This window comes from Amblyomma maculatum, chromosome 2 (assembly GCF_055883805.1).
Source record: "Amblyomma maculatum isolate TAMU_Amacu chromosome 2, ASM5588380v1, whole genome shotgun sequence".
Classification (NCBI taxonomy): Eukaryota; Metazoa; Arthropoda; class Arachnida; order Ixodida; family Ixodidae; genus Amblyomma; species Amblyomma maculatum.
Genome location: NC_139345.1, coordinates 216,673,227 through 216,695,412, shown reverse-complemented (window position 1 = coordinate 216,695,412; position 22,186 = coordinate 216,673,227). Strand labels below are relative to the sequence as shown.

The following is a 22,186-nucleotide window of genomic DNA, read 5'->3' as shown; positions in this document are numbered from 1 at the left end:
GTTTTCAAAGAGCGCTTGTTGGCAGGCTCAGACATAAAAAAAATGAACGCGAATTCGCTACTTGAAGGCGGGAGGCAAACGACAGGTATCTTGAAAGACTTGATACGGCACCTCTTGATGCCTCTATCCATGTTCACAGAATGAAGGGTCCAGGCTTCTGGTTGAGAATAACCGATAGGCTTGTACACAGCGACGAGTGCTCCTTCCTTTCCCTTTGTGACTGGTCACTTGAAAGGGGCCTATTCAGCTCTTTGGGGACAAACGTTTTAGGCAGTGCTGCCGGTGCCGTGGGGCCTGTTTTCGGCGCGTTTAGGATGCGTTCCCTACAAAGGCACAAAGCATGCCGCCTTACCCTTTGGTTCCTGCCGACACCGGCCAGGGGAAGTTCGCTGCTGCGGCGCTGCCGTTCGAAATCAATGCCCTATCTACCTTTAATGATGAGGGGTTCCTAACGACTTGGGTCATTCCCCAGAAGCCGAGGCATGCCATTTTTGCGGCAGTTTCCTCTCCACGAGACGAACAGCGAGGAAATGTCTGACGACTTTCCATGCAGATGGGGACATCTCTCCACGGAAACCTTTGTCTTCTTAATTCCACTGTTACGCTGCGCAATTCCTAGTTCAGTTATCTCCTTTAGCGAACGCGCAGTTTTGAGCTCCCGAAGCAGGATCACGTATGAGGATAGGATGATTGACGTAAAGTGATCGCATTAATGAATATTCGTTTCTTGAGGCCGACTCGGTTCCACGATGGCTGCTTCGGCACCGCCAGTTAGAGAAGTACGACACACGAACGGTACGAGATATCCCCCCCCCCCCCCCAAAAAAAAAAAAAAAAAAAGGAAGGCCCAGAACCATCCCGTTACCATTTCCACACAAGCTTCGCGGAAAAAGTGCGCCGTCATTTTTTTCATTCTAGTTCTTTTCTTTCTTCTTCCCCCCTCTTTGTTAGAGCGCGACGGTGGCCACAATGCGGTCGGAGGAGGAGAGAAACAACCGAGCGCACGCGCGCAAACACGTGCTAGAAAGCAGCGCGGAGCAGACGACATGCTTTTCTATGCGGCGGCTAGCAGACGACGCGGCCGGGCTGCGCGTAGATTTTGACGGGGTCTCCATGGAGGGCGCTGACGATGGATGGGATGGATGGAATATAGGAGCGTCCCCTTTGAATCAGGGTGGTAGCAGTAGCTATCATGCTCATTTTTCTCCCTATATCTTAATTATTGATTTAGAAGGGTTAACTAAACCACCATTCTATTTATTAAATTTTGCTCCTACATTACTAACATTATGTCACTTCTCTGCTTTTAAGCCACCAATCCTCCAGCCGTTTTTTGCTAGTTTCCACCGCCAGTTTATTCACCCGGCCACTGTTATCTCTAAAGCCAAGAGCTTCAGGAACAGTGATTGCGCCTGCATCATCTTCCGGATGGATTCCATTGCATTCGAGTATAATATGGTCAATTGTTTCACTGCAGTTTCCACATACAGCACATGCGTCATCTCCATTGTTAAATTTCTTTTTGTAGCTGCGTGTTCTAAGGCACCCTGATCTAGCTTCAAAAAGTAGGGCACTGCCTCTTGAGTTATCAAAGAAATCTTCCTTCCACAGAGCGGCGCACAGAGCGGCGCAGCGCCCCCTGGCCCAGGTTTTCTCCCCAATACACTCTTGCCGGGTTATCCGACAAATATTACCGTCAAGCCCGTGCAGCCAAGGCTGGATGTGGGCAATATTGATGTTGCAGAGAGTTGTGCTTAGTGCAGATTCTTGCTATTAAGCCTGTGGCACCAAACGATAGCCGACATATTTTGTACCGCGTGTCCAAGCTAACTTCAGCCAAGTGTTAAAAATAAACCATTTGAGATAGGCCAGAGAAACCACTTGCTGACAGCCACCTGGCGCACCAGGTCTGAACAAAAGGAAGACTTCGGGGAAGAAAGCTTCGACTGTTTGCGTGATCTCGAATACTACCACTGGCTCAATAAAGCAGACAGCTGAGATTAAATTTAATTTAATTCCGCGTAGTCATGGTATGTCCTTGGATCTCTAGCTGGCACATTTATTTAATCATTTATTCATTCTTCATATCATACCCTACTGATGTCCCAAGACAATAAATATCGATAAAAAAAAAACGGTGCAGGCAATTTTTCATTTTGCAATTCTAATTTACTAAGTATTGCTTTCAAATAAATGTGATTTGCAAAGTTGGGGAGGACCTTCTGAAACCCCCATTTCATTTATTCCCGATAAAGAAAACCTCACGTGCATAGTTTTTCCCACCTCTATAGAAAGCCCACGAAAAAAATCACGTGACTGACGAATTGATGCGCTACGATATTGTGGTGCTCCCAACCGTGCATGGTTTGAGTGACAGAAATTAGCTGCGGCCGTGACTCAACAGCCCAGTCTCAGCGCTATACTGGCTATACAGGCTGATAATTTTTGTATTTCGCGGGCTTTCTTTAGAGCTTGGAAAAACGATCAGGCTTTCTTTATCGGAAATAAATGGAATGGAGGTTTTAGAAGGCGCTCTCAAATTCTGCAAACCCAGTTATTGTCTAAAGGCGATAGTTAGTCAATTAGAAAAAAACAATTACTAATTACTTAACTTCAAAATTAAAAATTGCCTGGGGTGAGCCAGTTGGCTGGCAGCTGTGGTCTCACATCCTACCTCTAATCCTACCTCAAACTAACTGTGATAAAAGCTTTAATCTTTTTTTTTTTTTTTTTTTTAAAGAAAAAGATAAGTCACATGTATTAAACATGGCTAATTTTAAAGACAACAGAGGCCTTTTGTACCCTTCAAGTGACACCAGTTTATGGCTGACCTTGAGAATGTGTTTACAACCTGCTTCAGCCTAAATTCAAGCAGACAGCTCGTACTCAGTATGCTACTGGCCAAGCAAACCTGCTAACTTGGCTGCTCTGACCACTGTCAAATTGGTGCAGCTGAAATCACTGCTAACTACCCGTATACACTTTTTCACAAAATGCATTAACCAGCGCAATGTCAAGATTCAAAGCACCTGAAGATGAGCAGATGGATGCTCTTAGGACTGTTTTGTGTAGTCAATAATTTCACAAAACAACTCATTGTTGATGGCTTTTGTCCCATGCACTCAAATAAAATAAAATAGCAGTGGAGAAGCCTTGTGAAGTACCTAAACAAAACTGCTCTGCCCTCCTCATGTATGTATTTTTGGCATATATGTTATGCATATGAGATGATGAAAAGATTTTAGCACCTGGCTTACAGCGATGATTTATAACAGATATTGTTGCTGTGAACAGAGAATAATGGTGACGCCACAGAATATCGCTGGATGATTCGTTTCAAAGCGTAGGATTTGTTTTTTTCATGACGACTTTGTCAATATATATATATATATATATATATATATATATATATATATATATATATATATATATATAACAGCCTGAAGCTGCTCCTCACTTTACCAGATGGCAAATTTCCTAACGCTAAGCAGATATCAAGCTAAAATGAGCATTCCTGGTTACCAGTGGATACCGAATAGCGCAGTGTAATATAATCATCACTATTGGCTAAAGGAAAGTTACTGCGGCGTGGTTGGAGAGATGCGAGAACCCGTGCCTGCGCACGATGCCTGGCCGCTCTGCTAACAGTCTGCTGCTGACAGTTGAGTTGGCTCTGTAATAAAGCGGGCTCTGCAGGGCTCAGAAAAATACCCGTCCCGTGCAAATGAATGTCCCGTAACGATTTACAGTGCGCGATAACTCGTCCCGCATGAGCTGTAGCAGTGCAATGGCGAAAACCTGAATAATGTCGAATGAAACGCCTTCTATCATGGGTGGAGGTCCACATACGTCGGCATAGGGAAAAAAATCACCACTTTTACTGAATAGGCGCACAAAAGCATCGGTACTATGTCGCACTATTGCAAGAAAGCATTGAAAAGTCGACTAGTAGATGTTGCAGTGGCGCCGTCTGGCGGCGTCAATCAAAATCGGCGTGCCCGAGCGTCGTCGTTCGCGCCACTAGAAAGTATTCTAGTTCACTATACTCTTCTCTTACGGCCTCTCCAATGGGGTCTGTTTCCACCGCCCGCCGCGTCTCGGTAGGGTCGCCACTGCCCCACTGCTGCTCCTCCGCTACAGCCGTTCACGCGCAAGGGAAACGCGCGCTTGCTTTTAGCTTCGCCCGCGTCAGTTGCAACCGGCAGCTGTCCTGACATTTCGCCCCTTATGGTTTATACAAAGTCCGTCATCAACACTGAACGTTTATCGTGTATGAGGAATAAAATACAGACAACAATCCGCTCACGCGCGCGCTCCTTCGTCAGTGCGGCCGTGCACGGTCGAATGAAGCTTCGGGTAAACTTCAACATTTTTTACCCCTAAGTTTCTACAAAAATAAATTTACCAGGCTATGCAATCTGCCTTTGAATGTTTTAAGCAGGTGTAACGCGACCTCACGTGAGTGCATGGTGAACTGTTGGGTGGAGATTCTGTCAACCGCTACCCCTTCATGGATCACTGCCTTGTCGTGGCGGAGGGGCTTGCGAAACTCGATGAAGTCGTGAGCTCTGCTGTGTAGGGCCACCCAAGATAGACAGGTCACGGCAGAGAGTTCTGACAAAATGTGATTCACTGGAGAAGGTATATGGCAACCCACTCCAGTATTTCCTGCCAAGAAAACCCTATGGCCAGTCACAATACCATTATCGATATGGCGCCGGAAGATGAGCCCCCCAGGTTGGAAGGCGTCCCACATGTTACTGGGGATGAACAAAGGGCGATTCCTAGTAGCTCCAGGACGAAGCCAAAAGGACGCTCAGTTGTGGATGTGTCGGGAAGCGACCGGAAAGTATGTTGCAAGGAGATATATATCACATAGCAACATGGAATGTAAGATCCATGACGCAAGGTAAACTGGATATATCGTCAAGCGAGAAATGGACAGATATTGAACATTGATATCTTGGGTATCAGCGAGCTCAAGTGGACCGGAATGGGAGAATTTAACTCCGGCGACCATTATGTCTTTTATTGTGCGAAGTGTCTAAAGGTACGTCCGACGGATCCATTCGATTCTCGTAAAGATACGGCGGACGTCGATATACAGGCTCATGGCTATATGCACGTCGAACGCAGCCCCATTCCGCTTGCTACGCGTGAATGGATCTCATCCTCTATGATATCAGCTAGCCGCGACTCTCGATGAGGTGCTACGAAGAGTGCATCCGTTCTAACATAGATCACGGTCTTCACTTAGGGTTGTGTACGGCAAACATCGCTGTCAAGCACATAGCTGCAGGCGATATGCTACGTACTGCACCAGCTCCACCAGCTGGCATCGAGATACGCACATTCACGAGCAGCTTTCGCTTCGCACTAAACTATCACCTCGATCTGCCCGTAATGCGAGCGAGCTATTCCTAGCATTTACGCTGTCTTAGGTCCTGCATCGACCTCTGAAGATCTAGCGCCGGCACAACACACACACACCTCGTCGTGCAGCTGAACATTCGGCAGTCCAAAGTATGTATGTGAAATGGCATTATGCTCGTTCCTCACATGCAGACCGAGGAAACAGGATGTTTTTAGCTAAATTCTTCGTTTAAATTCTACCTCAGAGCCGTGGCAGAAGACATGCCGAATCTACTAGAGGCCTGCACATCGACTCGTCGAGGCGAAGACCTACTGCACCGCACCGCAAGAGTGCACAACCGGAAAGCCGGAAGCGTGAATGATCCGAATTCCCTGTGAACAGCAATGTTCTTTGGTATATAGAGGATTACTAGACTAAAGTGCTTAGGCTGCATCTTTTTCTTGTCGTTGAAGTTTGCGTACATGTAGTTTAAACCCCCGCATGCTCGAGGTTAGCGTGACCCGACTGAACGGCCGCGCAGCTTTGAAACGATCGGGATCGATATGCATGCATCGCCGGGCTTAGGTACGCGGTAGAAAATGTGCGCTGCACATTTCGTTGAAGAAGCTGACTCTTGGAATTTTGCAGTGTGCCATGCAAGCGATCGTTGCTACAACCACGCATCCATGTTCCCACGGCTGGCCTACCCCGAGGCGCATAAATGTTCAACCGTGGACGTATCAATGATCGAAGAGAGGACAGATTTTCACAATATTGGGCGCGAAATCGATAGCTACCAGTGCTCAGTGTTAGAGAAATTCTGCCTTGATCATGCGCAATTCAGTGTTTCAGGTGTGGTCAGTAGCTATATAAGTTTGAACAGTTCGCCTTTCAAGTCAGCAGCGCCAGCGATGGATCGGCGGAGCGATTTTCCACGCTACACCGCTGTCTTGCTAGAAAGCCTATCTAGGCGGCGTTTGACATTCACCTGCATTTTGTTGGCCCCGTAATTGAAAGCAACGCCTTCAGAAACGCGTTAAATGTTCAAAAATGTATTCTCTTCAACAGTTTCACTCCAGGCTGTCAAAGCAGGCGGACGTTGATAAAACAGAGCACTCCAGTCTTTAGAAATCTGTACAATCACCTTCAGTTTGTAAAATTATTGGAATAGGTCACTTTACGATCGCTGGGACATAGACCCTCATGACAGCGCTTTCACGTGAATAAGGACCACACCAGGCCGAAAGCTTGTCTCATATAACATAGCTAACCAAAGTATACCTTACAGCATTGTGTTGATTTTTATGGTGCCTAAGCGACTAATGCTGCCATGCACCCAGAACAAGGTTTAATGTACTTATTTTGTGTGTAATGACTAAAATGTTCTTTAGGATGTAGCTTGTTTAGGAACATTTTAGGAAACCAAAAATGCAGGAAATTTGCACGTCTCTCCTAGGATCATGCTGGGATGGAAATGGATCTGTTGGAAATTGTACAAAATGTTTCCTCTTTTCTCGACTCTGGCGCATGTGTAAGATATGGTTTATTGTTAGTTCATCTCCACACTCCTTGCATATTGGTTTGTCCTCTTTCATAAGTATGAAGCTGTGTGTGAGGTGTGGGTATGTGTTTTGTGAAGATGACCTAAAATGGCTTCCATGTTGCGTTTTTGATTACTGCATGATTTCCATCCCTTAATGACAGGTTTGACAAGTGTAGTTTGTAGTTTATTTCAATGTTTCAAAAATCCTGCCATTTCACTCTCACTTTTCTTTGTACAAGCTTCTTGGTATCTTCATGCAGCATATTCACCCTCTGTAATTTAGCATTGCGTCAAGGTAACCTGGTTATTTCTTTTCATCACCTTTCAAGACTACTGTCCCGATTTCATAAAGTTTCTGACGACAGGAACTCCTTGGAAGTCATAGAAATAAATGAGATCCACAATCATGAGCTATCTAGGGTATGCATATACATGTCCATCGCTCAGTGGAATGGCGTCAGTACGCTGTTAGAACAGGTCTTGAGATAACAACAACCATTGTCTGAGGTGGTCCTTTAATGGGCATTGAAATGCTATGTAACTACAGGTACTGATAGAACTCTTGATCATGTTATGTGATGATGCGATCCTTGCATGAATATAGGTATACATTTCAGAATCTTCAGTGCACCACTTGACCATTTGCCACCAGTTTGTGTGAAAATGTATTTTTCATGCATGTTAACCAGTGTTTAACAGATGACCCCTGTGCACAAGCCAAAAGTGCCACGAGCCAAATGTCACGAGGCCACACGACATGGCAGGAGCTGTTAAGCCAAGCTTACAAAGTTATATTTGAAATATTTCAGCTTCAACGTTTCAGCTCCAATTAAGAAAGGTTGAGGCTTACAGAGGTCTATGCCAGGTTGTCTATCACCTAACAGGGCAGCCTACGACCGTATGCTAATGAGTATATCTGAGATAACAGAGACATGAATTAAGGAATTAGTAGTAATGTTTGTAACAAAGGGCATGTAAATTAACGAGAATCCACAGTGGGATCTGCAGACAAGAACCATTAACGCTGGCACACCATACCCTTACAGGTGGAGATTAGGAGTCTCCCTAATTTTTTGTCTGCTCAAAGCTTGTCATTTCCTTCGTTCTTCCAGATGAGGAAGATGTGAAAATGATAGCATCTAAAATGCCAGAGACCGTCGTTAACAAGGATGCTGATCCCAACAGCGTAAAAAGGAATTTCAGAAAAGATGGGTGACTAGTAATGCTGGCAACAGTTGAAACTAAGTGGAAAGGCATGAAATTGAAATGCAACATATGCAGAGATATGTTGCGAGACGACCAGTCTGTGGTGTGCGACATCTGTCTCCGTTAGTTCCATCAAGTGATTGGTCAAAGCAGATGGGGCTTGTGGTTTTGTGATAAGCGCAGTGTAGTAGCATAGATGCAACCTTGCCCATTAATAATTCGAGTGGAGTAAGTGCATTGTTTTGTTTTGTTCATGGTTTCCATGAAAACATTATGAGAAATTTTTTCCTAGAGAATGTTTGCTGAAATGTGAATATAATGTGCAATAAAACTAATGTTTTCTTGCTGTTTACTTTTCCTTGTATACATTAGTTCTGTGAAGAAAACCACAGGCTAGAAAGAAATGTAATGGCATGCATTTTGATACTTGGCCCCGTTGTGCTGGCTCAGTAGTTAGAGTGCTTGGCTGCTGAACCCAAAGATGCAGATTTGGTTCCAGCCACAGCAGGGACATTTTAATAGAGGCGAAACAATAGGCCGTCATGCACCGTGCGGTGTCAGTGCATGTAAAAGAACCCCAGATGGTCAAAATTATACCGGAGCCCTCAACTATTGTGTTCCTCATAGCCGTAGTTATTTTGGGATGCTAAACCAGATATATATCACATCATACTCTGAGTAAGATGCTATTCATGGTCAGTTAATCATACACTAAATGATCAATTTTTTTTCTGCATGGTACAGCAGCTGTTGTACAATTTTACTTTAGCCTTCATGAAGAATATCACACTGGCTCCACATGGCCTTCTGTTGACCCTTGATATGCGTCACAATCACACACCCGAGTATGTATTTGTCTAAAGGCACCTATGCATGCAAGGAGGGGACCGTTACTTTCCACTTGTCAGAACTGAAATGCATGATCCACGTCAATTCTGTAATTCAACTGCTTGCTATTTGAACTGTCCAGCATTGATGCAAGTTTCAAAGAACTGCAATTAGCAAATTAATCTAAGCAGCAAACCATGCCAAGAACTGCTTCGGTTTCATCTTTAGCAACTGTTTGGGAACTAAAATTAGCCAAATGTTGCAAAACATAGATGAGAGGTTACAAAATCTAAAAAACAATGCAGCCTACCTGTGGCATGTAGGGTTTCACATCCTAAAGTGACATATGTAGCTATGAAGAATACCGTAGTGGAGAGCTCCAGACTAATTTGACTGCCTGGGCTTTGTACTTTGAATTGACATCTTGCAGAAAACAGAAGCATTTGCATTTCACCTGCACCAAAGTGCGACTGCCATCCTTGGGGCAAGTAGCCTAACGTGCCACTAAGATGTCGCAGCGTGTACGTACATGCTATACATGTCAACCTTTCTAGCATTAAAGCTGTCACATGCATGGCAGATATTCATGTTCAGCTTTGGACTGACAAGTTTAAAAGTGTACTATTTGTGTTTGTCTAGCATGAAAAACAAAGGAAACTAAGGAAAAACGAAAAAAAAAAAAATGAACATAATATGTTGAAAAAGCATTAGTCAGTAACACATAAAGCATATTCGTTCCTTTATTAATGATAAAGTGGCCTTCAACAATAGTACAAAGCCTGAACATTTAGAAAGGTGCTGTGCCAGGCAGCTATTTTACAGAAACCTGAACCATTTCACCTGTAGTAATACGCATCCCGGCGGTGTGGGCTGGGCACTTATTTTTCGGTGCACTCCAACATGCGAAAACTGCATCGTGCATTCCCATTTTCCGAGTTTTGAGCTCTGTAGTACAGGCTAACAAATTGTCGATGACTTATTTTCGTCTGATTGTTGCACAGCGCGTGTAAATAAATTACCACTGCACCTAATAAACACTGACATGCACGTGCAACATCGCCGATCATAAACGGACACACTGATGTCCGTCCGGACATCGGCGCACTCATCACAGCACTCTTCGTAGTCTCACATAGCACTCTAGTAGGACGTAATCCGTAATCACAGCATCTCACGGTAAGCACAAACCACACCTCCAGTTGTACAACAAACACGAATGACGCGATGCTTGGGCTAGAGACACGCCGGCGGTGCCCAGCTTTTTCAGCGCCGCTTGTACTACGTAGAACTTGCAGCACCAAACCTCAATGCGAGCAGAAAGCGATGCGTTACGTGACGCATCTCATCACAGATGGAAGTGAGGAAACTTTGAAGAATCAAAACTACATAATTACATAACGACCGTCGTAGACGTTAATCCACATAATAACGAGGACCAAATGAGCGGGCGTGCGGGCCGCGGGCTGGCCGTCAACACCGCGATTACATGCGCTTGCGCTCTGGTCGTGCTTGCCACCCTGCCGCGGTCCAACTCACGTAAACCTATCATCATGCCATCACGTAGTATATCACCCATTCTAGGCACTATTCTTGCCACTGTACTATTCTTTGTAATTTCACATTTCACGCATGCAGTATGTAGTACATACTTCTTACACCTCGCACGTACACCTCATACCAACTTCGATTTGGCTACATATGGCTACCATGTTGTTGCTACAACCACATCTGAGTCCGGCTTTCCCGACGGATCCCAAGGCCCATATCGGAGAAAAATGCGTTGGGTCCGTCGGAAGAACCCTACCGATCGGGTCCGTCCGCCGTACCTCTGAAAAATATTTCCCGGATCCGTCGGACGGATCCCGAAGAAAAACGCACCGGGTCCGTCGGACGTACCTTTAAGACCATTGATCGGGTCCGTCCGACGTACCTTTAGCCACAGCCTTTATTGTGGGCACGAATCCAAGAGAAGGAATGGGGTCGCTCTCATAGTAAACAGAAGAATGGGCAAAGCAGTGCTAGGGTACAACCCCAAAAACGACCGAATGATTTCACTTCGGATCCAAGGTCACCCTTTCAACATAACAGTTATCCAAGTCTATGCACCGACCACTGCTGCTGAAGAAGCTGACGTTGAGAGATTTTACGCGGACCTACAATGCCTTTTAGACCGCACCCCATCATCAGACGTCGTTTTTCTCATAGGAGACTGGAATGCTAAGGTCGGGAGTGAAGAAATATCCGGAATTACAGGCAAAGTTCGGTCTTGGTGAGCCAAATGAAGCTGGGCAGAGGCTATAGAGTTCTGTCAAGAAAACAACCTGACCATAGCGAATACTCATTTTCAACAGCACAAGAGGCGCCTGTACACATGGGTTTCACCGGACGGTCTGTACAGGAATCAGATCGATTATGTTATTTGCCGGCAGAGATGGAGAAGCGCTATACAAGCAGTAAAAACAAGGCCTGGGGCCGATTGTGGCACCGATCATCAGCTTCTTGTTGCCAAAATTAAGCTTCGATTGAGGAAAACGCAGAAAACTAGAAGGCCTTTCAGGTATGATCTGGATCAGATTCCATTAGAATATGCTTTGGAAGTGAGGAATCGATTTCAAGAATTAGATCTAGAAGACAAAGAGCCCGAAGAGATGTGGACTGATGTTCGTGATATAATACAAGAAGTTGCTACTAAGGTAGTTCCAAAGCAAAAGAAATGCAAAAAAAACAAACTGGTTATCTGAAGAGGCTTTGCAAATAGCTGAGGAAAGGAGGATGGCAAAAGGTATGGGGGAAAGAGAAAGATATACAAGGTTCTCAATGCGGATTTTCAGAAAATAGCAAGGATCGAGAGATAAGAATGCCTTCCTGAACATACAGTGTCAAGCAGTTGAGGACAACAGCCAATTAAGGAACACAAGAGCTCTGTATAAGACAATCAAAGATATCAAAGGAAGCTTCTGTGCTAAGCTGGGCGTGATAAAGGACAAACGAGGCAAGGACCTCACTGAAGCCTCAGAGATAAAGAAGAGGTGGCAGGAATACACAGAAGAACTGTACAAGAAGGACCCGGATGTGGAAACCCAACATAGGACGGTTGTGATTACTGATCTCGAGCCGGGCATCCTGAAGAGTGAAGTTGAATGGGCCTTAGCCAGCCTTGCTAAGAACAAAGCTAGCGGAATTGATGGTATTCCAGCTGAGTTACTTCAAAACCTCAACCACGACGCTGTTAACACACTGCATACATTATGTCAAAAGATTTGGACAACCCTGCAGTGGCCACAGGATTGGAGGAGGTCAGTTTACATCCCCATTCCAAAGAAAGGCAGTGCCAAAGATTGTTCCAACTACCGCACGATCGCGCTTATTTCGCATGCTAGCAAGGTGATGTTAAAAATCCTGCAAGGTAGGCTGCAGCAGTATGTGGATCGGGAACTTCCGGACGTGCAAGCTGGGTTTCGCAAGGGCAGAGGAACTAGAGACGAAATTGCCAACCTTCGCTGGATCATGGAAAAAGCAAGAGAGTTCCAGAAACCCATTTACTTCTGCTTTATTGATTATGCGAAAGCGTTTGACTGCGTAGATTACAGCAGATTGTGGCAAGCTCTCCAAGAGATGGGAGTTCCAATTCACCTCATCTGTCTCCTCAGGAACCTTTATGAAGGGCTAGAGGCCACAGTCAGAACTGGGCATGGTCTGATTGGTTTCCGATTGAGAAAGGGGTGAGGCAAGGCTGCATACTGTCGCCCTGCCTATTTAACCTATATGCAGAGTGCATCATGAGGAAGGCCGGTCTGGACGAGTCTTCAGCTGGAGTGAAGATTGCTGGAAAACGTATCAACAACCTTAGATATGCGGATGATACCACTTTAGTGGCAGAAAGTGAAGTGGAACTCAAGAGACTTCTGATGCGCGTACAAGAAGAGAGTGAGAAGTTTGGGCTTAAACTGAACATTAAAAAGACGAAGATCATGGCGTCTTGCCCTATCAAAGTCCTGGAGCATCAATGGACAAGAAGTGGAAGCTGTGACAGATTTTCTGTTCTTGGGCGCCAAGATTACCTCGGAAGGAGACTGCAGCCATGAAATTAGGAGACGCCTGCTTCTGGGAAAGAGAGCAATGGTTAGCCTTGACCGCCTAGTAAAGAGCAGAGACATTAGTCTGCCAACCAAGATCCGTATAACCCGTGCTATGGTCTTTCCAGTTGTGATGTATGGATGCGAGAGTTGGACTGTGAAAAAGGCTGACCGCCGAAGAATTGACGCGTTTGAATTGTGGTGCTGGCGAAGACTCTTAAGAGTTCCTTGGACTGCCAGAAGATCAAATCAGTCGATATTGTCGACTATAAACCCTGACTGCTCACTGGAGGGTCAAATTCTAAAGTTAAAGCTCAGCTACTTTGGTCATCTGATGAGGAGAGAGGAGTCGCTGGAGAAAGATTTGATGTTGGGAAAGGTTGAGGGTCGCCGGAGAAGGGGTAGGCAGCGAACGCGATGGTTAGATGGCATTCTCGAGGCATTGCAGATGAAGCTATGTGATGTTAAGAAGATAGTGAGAGACCGGAAAGCGTGGCGTGACATGGTCCATAGGGTCACGAAGAGTCGGACACGACTGAACGACTGAACTGAACTGAACGCGACCTGACGTGAGTGCATGGTGAACTGTTGGGTGGAGATTCTGTCAACCGCTACCGTTTTCGTTTAGATCAGAAGAGGCACCGGCAAAAATTCATGGCGCGTCTCAGATTCAGAGTAAATAACAAAAATTTACTCATATAGTACAAATTTTACTTGTCTAGTACAGTGGGCTGTTCTAGCTTCGTTGAAAATTATCAGTCGGTTGAAAGACCGAAGATGTATATATGTAGTCTTGCGACTACTTTTAATCAAGGAAATGGGCATAAACAGTCAAGCAGAATCGAAAATAGCGGCAAACAATAAAAAAATTGTCCTTCAAAGTTACACATTGCACTATATATTCATCAATTCATCAAAATGCGACCTGCGTCTAGAAAATTCAGGTTCAAAAATCTTCCTGCACGGCTTGTGCACATAAGGAGTTGGCCTCTCGGTCTTCTCTGCCCCTTTCCTGGTATAATTATTTGAGAAGAAGAATTCTGAGAAATTTTTGAAATATCAAATAAGCGGACCTAATAACATAGCTGTCAATTCCTTTCGGGCAACTCAGTGTTGAGTTCTGAAATGCTGACTGAATCAGGATCTTAAGTACTTCGAGAACATTTGTGTGTAGTATAGGTGCATGGCAGCTTTTCCGAAAAAAAAAAAGTTTGTCCAATAGGGCAACAAGCTCTGGTTTCGGATAATGCAGTCCACTAGAACATTGTCCTCGTAGAAGAGCGTACTACATGGGGCTGTTTCTTTCGCTAGTTTCAAGAAGAATGGCGCAAGCGTTACACCCGAAGTTGATTAACTAAACGATATATCCAGTGACGTAAGGTGAACCGGAATATGTGACAGTCGGAAATGGGATGGTAGGAGATGCCATCACTTCCTTCAGTGCCTTGATTTTGCTCTCAGATGAAACGTCCGTCTTGACAATGTAGTCATGTGCCGCTAGCTGTTACGGCCCTCGCATCTAGCATATGTCATTCCCTTCTGCACATTAACCTTACTTTCCCCGAGCCTCAATGGGTCGCTATATAACCCAGACGGCCATAGACGTCCGACGGTCGACCGACGGACGTCCGTTTTCGGACCTTCGGACATCCGACGGAAGTCCGGTTATATTCGATATACGTACAACGGACGTCCGTCGGACTATCGTTCGTGGATCCGGATCGCGTCCCACGGACGTCCGACGGGCAGCCGGAGGCGGACATTCGGACTTTTCCCGGAACACGCTTGCAGGGCCCGCTATTGGTGTAAAAACTTGCCAATAACATTCGCGTAAAGATCAGCAAGATGTGCCATGGAAATTTCAGTCACATACTAGTGCTCAATGCCTTTGTCGTCAGTAAAGCAGACAATAGAATATGCAACAGGTTCAAGTTTCCTGTTGTCTGCTTTACTTTCACACACAAAGCACTGAACAGTAGTGTGCAATTAAAACTTCCATCAGAGGCACATATGCTAGCTGAGCTTTACACAAATGCACCATTCCTGAAAACATGCTAAGTGCATAGGCATACCAGCATGCGAGGTTGTAAAGCATCTTTTTGGCTTTATTACAGAAACTGCATGCATAAATAGTCTACACTAAAAAAATATCGATGTTAAGGAATGGCATGGTAAAATGCAAGCCAACTGGAGTATTAAGAATCTACTTGAATAATATTTTTTAATTATCCTTGGCCATGACAGCTCTTCCCTTGGGGAGGTGGTGGAGGAAAAGGTATTTATTGAAACCTAATATTTCTGAATTAGCGAGGATCGAGTTCTCTGTGGGCGGCCTCCGCAGGCCGGGATTCCAGGAGCAGTTACTATCCTGTGCATTTGCTCGATCAGCTGTTGCTGGTCTTTCAGGCCTAAGATGGAAAGAGCAGGCTGGGCTCCTCCTGCAATAGAAGGGAAAATGAAATTCAAGTTATCTGTGCTGAACTTTGATTACACATCTCCAAGGGCAACTACCAGTTTCTCTCAATTGCTTTTTCCAGATGGCACTGTACGCATGCATCTCCATTCAGAACTGTCACATACTATATAGAAAGGTCATATAACTGCAGCAAAACCCATGCAGAATAACAAAAGATACAAACGTAGTTTGACCAGAACCTGGCATTCAGTATTTTAATGTTTTATGTCGTCTTTTTGAACATGCCACTCTGACCAAACATGGCATGTTATGCTTGCTGCTATGTGCCCTCAGCAATGCCCAAGACATGGAGTGCACATGCAGAGAAACTAAGCATAAAGGATGCTGTATATGAACATAAAGCACAGCCAGAGCATTGCAGTATTACACAGGTACGCATTGGCGGCAGAAACCTGCATTTTGGGCGGTTTAACAGGCAGATTTCTAAAGTCATTGTTCCTGCTCTGAAAAGAAGTGATCAATAATAACATCATTTAAAATTGTTACCTTTTTGTTCTGTAAACTGCACATTTCGCTGGTTTCCATGTACCCTCTACCGAAGACATTCCCTGGGCATGTCGGGGGTATATCGACATCAACATCTAGGCTACAAGCTTCTAGAAAGCATCTCCTTAGAGCAGCTGCGACGAAGTAACATCTGATAACATGCAAGCCGCTGCAGCAGAATAAAGATAGACATTTGACATGTGGCTAAAGCCCAATGTGGAAGCATAGCCCGCCGCAGTGATTGCGCAGTGCTCATGCTTCTACAAGAGTTAAAAGTAAAGTTATTTGTTTACCCACAGCGCTATATGTGACATTACAATAGCAAGGCTTATAGTTACACAAAACACAAAAAGCTGACAACCACAAGCTCTTGATGTATTACCGGCAGCATGCAGCATGGATGTTAGTTACTGAAATATAGTTGCATAATTCTGGCAACCAGCTGTGCATGTATGTCATGGATTTCTCAACTACGCACAACAAATTACAAAAAAAATAATGGTATTTATAAATGCAGCCAGCTGTTCACAAGAAACACTGTAGCTTTTTTATGGGGAAGGTAGTGGGCGTCAAAGAAACTGCCCCTGTAAAGGCGCCTAATTTGCCCCTATGTAATATCGGGGACAAGTGTGTGGACTACACAAACTGCAATCAAAGCACATAACTTTCACATCGACCAGGAAACTCGGACCATGCTTGTCGATGTGAAAGTTGAACGTTAGTTCTTTCATGTGTGCAAGAGAAATAAGGTCACAATTTGTTTACATCGCGATTCTAGTCCAAAATCTAGACATACTGTCCAGAGACTTTCGCCCCCGCAGTATAAGCCACCACTTGGGTAAGAGATTAGCAAAAGAAGTGTATAAAAGACATTAGTGCTGTTGGACAGCCATAGCTATAAAAATGGTATTGACATTGGAGTACTGCCTTAAGGCGGGGCCTAGGGCATTACAAAAGCAAGAGTTAGTGTCCGCTGGTCCTCATTTGAACGAACAAAAAGAGGGGTGGGGGGGAAGAAATCTACCTCAACTACATGTTTTGAGTGACACCAAGCCGCAGTTAGTATTAAAGATATCACACAGTTTTGTGGAAAATTTGGGAGCGCTTTGCTGCTTTCTTACAGGATTGGACAAAAGAGCTCACCATCTTCAGAAAGACACGTTATATAGAAATGAAAATAGTGAATTTACTGCATCTGGCCACAACTTGCACACGGAGAGGAAGATGAACTGAAAATTTTATACATGAATGTACGTATTTACAACAGGTGAAATGATGACCATGATCTATGCCGAAGAGGAAAGAGATCAAAATCTAGCTCAGAACGAGTTCTCCAGGCCGCGGGGCCGTTTCATTAACTTCAGGACTCCGTCCACATTTCTCATCCCCAATGACAACGAACTCACACATGACTGGCTAACAAACATTTTGGCATGTCTTTCCACTTTCATAAGTTCTTCACCCTCTCCCTAATACAAGCAATGCAAACGGGACAACAAATTCGTTTCACAACAAACGGAATTTAGAGAATGGACCTCGAAATGATTGGCTCACTAGGTCACATGCCAAACTCTCTCCCCTAGGAAAAAAAATTAAAAAAAATTAGAACCCATCAAAACGGTGTCCCATGTGCGCAACCATAGCCCAAAGCTTGCATCCTTGGCGGCTCCTTTAACAGGGCAATTATTGCAATTATTGGCGTCCGAGTCAGCACCATTGCGGACCACATCAGAAGAGCCAACCCACATCCTCCCGCTCCGCATCATACCGTCACTGTTACACACTTGCCCTTTTTCAACGCCGCCATCTCCCACCATTGTTGACATCCAGGGTTGGAATCCTCAACGAGACGACACTCAGCGCGCCTGCACTGAACAATTGGCACTTTTATGGGCTCCCCAACAAGGAAGAGGGCCTTACACCCTTCAACCTGGCAGTGCTTTTCTTTGAACGATAAGCAGTTCTTCCAAAAGAGGTGCTCGTTTCAAAGCTGTGCTGCCTCCGAGTGATGGGTCCAGTCAGCGTACTAAGGACCCCTTAGTACGCTTAGTACTAAGGACCCCTTGGTACGCTTAGTACTAAGGACCCCTTAGTTGTATACTGTTTGTAAAGCTCCTTAAATAAAAATGAGCCCCCTAAATGACACAGCAACGAGAACAAACTGCCTGTCCCCGCGTCTTCGAGTGCGGCAGCAAAGTCCTCGGAAGAGGGGACTTCTTTCCCTCTCTGCCTACGTTTCCGTTAAGCACTGTAGCTGCTGTTGCTGCCTCTCTGTACGCGTCTCTCCGCCTCCTGTCTGAAGGCAAGTGGGAGACAGCCGCAGCTGGGCATTGAACAGGTGACCCAAAAAGAGCAGACTAATAATGGTGCCTAGCATACCCACCGATCCCTTACAGAAATTATTAAAGAAATGAAAGCAACACATCAGATAACGCTACAATGTTTCTAAATGCAAAGTCGACAACTCCAAGTCATACAAATATATGTACATCTCCGCACATTAACTAGACAGAAACAGTGCAGAGTAAATAATTCAGTGTCTAGCAACACTATTAAAAGGGGATAAAGGCCACGGGGGGCTGCGATTATTAGTACCGTTTTCCCTTTAAACTACAATAACATACTTGTTGCAAGCTTAAAATCAAAGATTCACACCTGTCCCACCCACAGCAATAGAACACACATCTGACTCAAGTCTGCAGAGAAAGAGCAAGCTAGACTATTGCAGACGCACCCTTGGTTATTTTTCTGGCATTTCTGAGGGTGAAGAATCTGACTTGTCAGTAGCATGTATATGAATAAGAATCCTATGACAGTAAATGCATCAGATTTTCTGGAGTGGCTTTTCTTTGCTGACCACATATGAGGTGAGCTATAATTTATCCAACTTGGCCTAGGTTTATTCTATGAATAACAAAGCTATAGCAGGTACACAGTCGTCCACTCAGGCTGAACATGCGAGTGCGTGGCATGCACTTTTTGAGATGCCACTGCATCCATCGCAGCTGCACACCGTAGCGAAGAGGCAGACAGCGTGAAGTACCAGCCTCTAGTCCCTCTACCACCACTGGGGTCCCAAACTAGGGACCCCTCGTTTTTGTCAGGACAGGCCCCCTCAGGGTCAGCTAGTGAGTAACCTCCTGTATTTTTTATCTGATGGCAATGTTTTCCACCACCACCCACAATACGCAGCTGCGCATCATAGAAGATGTGAAGCAACAGCTCCTGGTCCTTCTATACATAAGCCACTTTGCCTTGATGCATGCCTACGCACCATAGTAAAGAGGCAGACGACATGACGCAGCAGCTCATGGTACCTTTACACATGAGCCCCCCCATTGTACTTCGATACGCACAATAGCAAATATACAGACTACGCCACACAGCAGCTCCTAGTCCCTCTATGCATAAGCCATTTTGCCTCAATACGCACCTGCGTACCTGAGCGAAGAGGCAGACGTGAAGCTGCAGCTCCTGGGCCCTCCATGCACAAGCCACTTAGCATCAATGCACGGCTGTGCACTGTAGTAAAGAGGCGAAGGACGTTAAGAAGCAGCTCCTGGTCCCTCTACACATCAGCCATTTTGCCTCGATGCGCATCTGCACACCGTAACAAATAGCCAGATGTGACAAAGAAGCTCCTGGTTTCTCTACACATAAACCACTTTGCCTCAATGTACGTCCGCATACCGGAGCAAAGAGGCAGATGACGTGAAGCTGGAGCGGCTGGTCCCTCTACGCACAAGCCACTTAGCCTTGATGCATGGCTGTGATGGATGCATTGCTATTTTCCAAACTGCATGCCACACATTCCCATTCAAGCTAAGAGTGGACGACTGTGTAAACCTAAAATACTGGTTATTTACTTCAATGGACAATGACAAAAAGTAACATGGTGGACAATGTAAAAAGAATTTGCTGCATAAAGTTTGTTGAAACCAGTTCTACATCCTACATGTAAACAAGCTAAAACCTTAATGTCGAAGGGATGTCCTGTGTGTTTAAAATCATCACGCTGAAACAACTTCAACACTGACAATCATGATTCAATATTAATAATATAGATAATAATACAATACTCACTTTTAGCCCTACCAAAGAAATGAGAATGCAAAGGGATGTTGCTGTTTTTCCCCCGTGGATGACAGTTTTCCATGTTCAAAGTGCTGCTTCCTGTTAGCCTACGAAATCGGCTACAGCAAATGGCATCTGAAAAATTTTTGGAAGCCTCATGCTAGTCTTCAACGAGAAAAGCATTGTCATACAGAAGCAGAACACAAATACTTTTACAACACACTAAAAGCACCAACTGCAGTGCTGTTTTTAGGATGACTAGGTAGAGGTTTTGCTGTAGCAAGCCAAATGTTAGCCTTCAATAAGGAAAGCATTCCCATACAGAAACAGAACACAAAAACTTTTACAACACATTAAAAGCATCAATTGCACAAATGCTGGTAAGATGACCAGGTACAGGTTTCTGCTATAGCCCACATCATGTGACCAGCGGTTATCAGAAGCCTTGTATGTGAGCATGATGCCCTAGATTCAATTTATGGCTATCACTGTATTAACAAGCATGGGTTTAAAGCTACTTTAATATGATAATCTAAGAACATGGTAAGAGCTTTCAGTGTGAGACATAAGCTCAGTATCATGCACTATAAGGTGCTGCATGGCTCTAGTGTAGCTTTGGCATTATCTCGCTGTCAATAATGCAGTGAAGTTCTGAGCAGCCTTTGAATATCTGTAAGGACAAAGCAACAACAATTTTGTTTTCATCTCACTTTTGCTCAACTTTTTTTTTTTTTTTTTTTTTTTTTTTTGAGCCCGCGGCTTGCATGGCCTCCCAGTATGCCTGTTTTGCATAAAAGAAGGCGTTGCAGGCACCAGAGCTTACAGCCCAACTGTATCGCGGCGGCGGTATGTCAAATTCGTGCCAGAACAGCGCAGAACAACGGGTCGAGAAAGACAAGTGCTGACTTTTTTTTTTCTCTCATCTCCTTGTCCGGTTGTTCTGCGCGGTTCGGTCCCACATGCATAACCAACATGCGCAAGGTGCTGTCCTGGTTTGTCAAAGCTGAAGGAGAGTACTAAACCTTTAGTTATTTAGTAGCTACAGCCGTTCCTTCTAGAAACTGTAGTTGCCGTAAAGCTCGAGAGAGAAAGATCAGCGGCTGACCATTAAAAAAAAAAAAAAAAAAAAAAAAGAAGAAGCTCGCGACGTTTTCACAAGTGTAGGCATGTCGCAGGAGTGCAAAAGTTTTCTCGTATAGTTTTTACAACTCAGCACGTTGCGCATGGTTAACAAATTAACTCCTTTAAAGCTCGGGCAGGCACTCCTTTAGCAGAGACAGAGAAGTTGCGCGGCTTACTGGCGCAGCGTCCAGTAATGCCGAGAAAGATGGCCCTCAGACTAGAGGCTGCACTTTAGTTAGTCGGCGCAGAGCCATCCTGTCAGTCTCGCCTAAAACACTCGACCGTTCGGCTGCTGTACAGAGCTGTTTCCTTACCCAAAAGCTCACCACTATCGGTGCATAGAAAAGTTCCACTAAAGAAACAAAAGTTCGGTGAAATACTTACTTTGGAATCGGCGGGTGAACAAAGTGTGCCAGCCGCACCAAGCCACAGCAAAAACAATGCTAGCAGTGCATTACAGCCGTAGGTATTTGTAACTGCGCAGAAAATGCAGAACACGGAAACGTGAAGCCATCTTCCATGACTAAACTTCAACTTGTCAGGTGGATTGGATTGGCTCATTTCAGATTTTTTTGAGGATAGGTTCGGTTTCGTTCTTTTTGAGCTTGCTGCTTGCTGCGTCTATTCAGCCACTGATTAAAATTTCACCGAAGCATCATGATAGAAAAATGTTTAATGGTCATTTAACTTTTAATCAAAAATTTTTGATGGAAGAATTCAACGATGAAACATGCGGAAAATAAAAAAAACTGTTTAATGGAAACGCTTTCTAGCGCATCGATTCGCTCTGGCATCATATAATGCAGACTTGACGGCATTACTGATTTATACGCAGTTCAGACGAGCACGACATCTACAAACTATATCATAGCTGTGTAAAAGCAAATCCAGTGGCGGACGTACGGCGGCTGTCCGCTGGGCGAACGGATTCGACCATCCGCTTTCGTACGTACGCCGGAATTCCGGGGGACGTCCGAAATCGGCCGCCGAGTTGCGGCCGAGTTCGGTTGTCCGTCGGACGT

General features: G+C 44.9%; 2 long non-coding RNA genes across 2 annotated transcripts; one reads left to right on the top strand and one right to left on the bottom strand.

Annotated features, from left to right (window-relative positions):
* Window positions 1-5,055: 5,055 nt before the first annotated feature.
* On the top strand, window positions 5,056-8,454 carry LOC146201287 (uncharacterized). The gene is made up of 2 exons (XR_014705300.1): window positions 5,056-5,523; window positions 5,619-8,454. It is a non-coding gene; the product is annotated as an uncharacterized LOC146201287 (long non-coding RNA).
* Window positions 8,455-15,270: 6,816 nt separating this feature from the next.
* Window positions 15,271-21,878, bottom strand: LOC146201286 (uncharacterized). The gene is made up of 3 exons (XR_014705299.1): window positions 21,549-21,878; window positions 20,052-20,177; window positions 15,271-15,444 (listed from the first exon to the last, which is right to left on the bottom strand). It is a non-coding gene; the product is annotated as an uncharacterized LOC146201286 (long non-coding RNA).
* Between the last annotated feature and the right edge of the window lie 308 nt (window positions 21,879-22,186).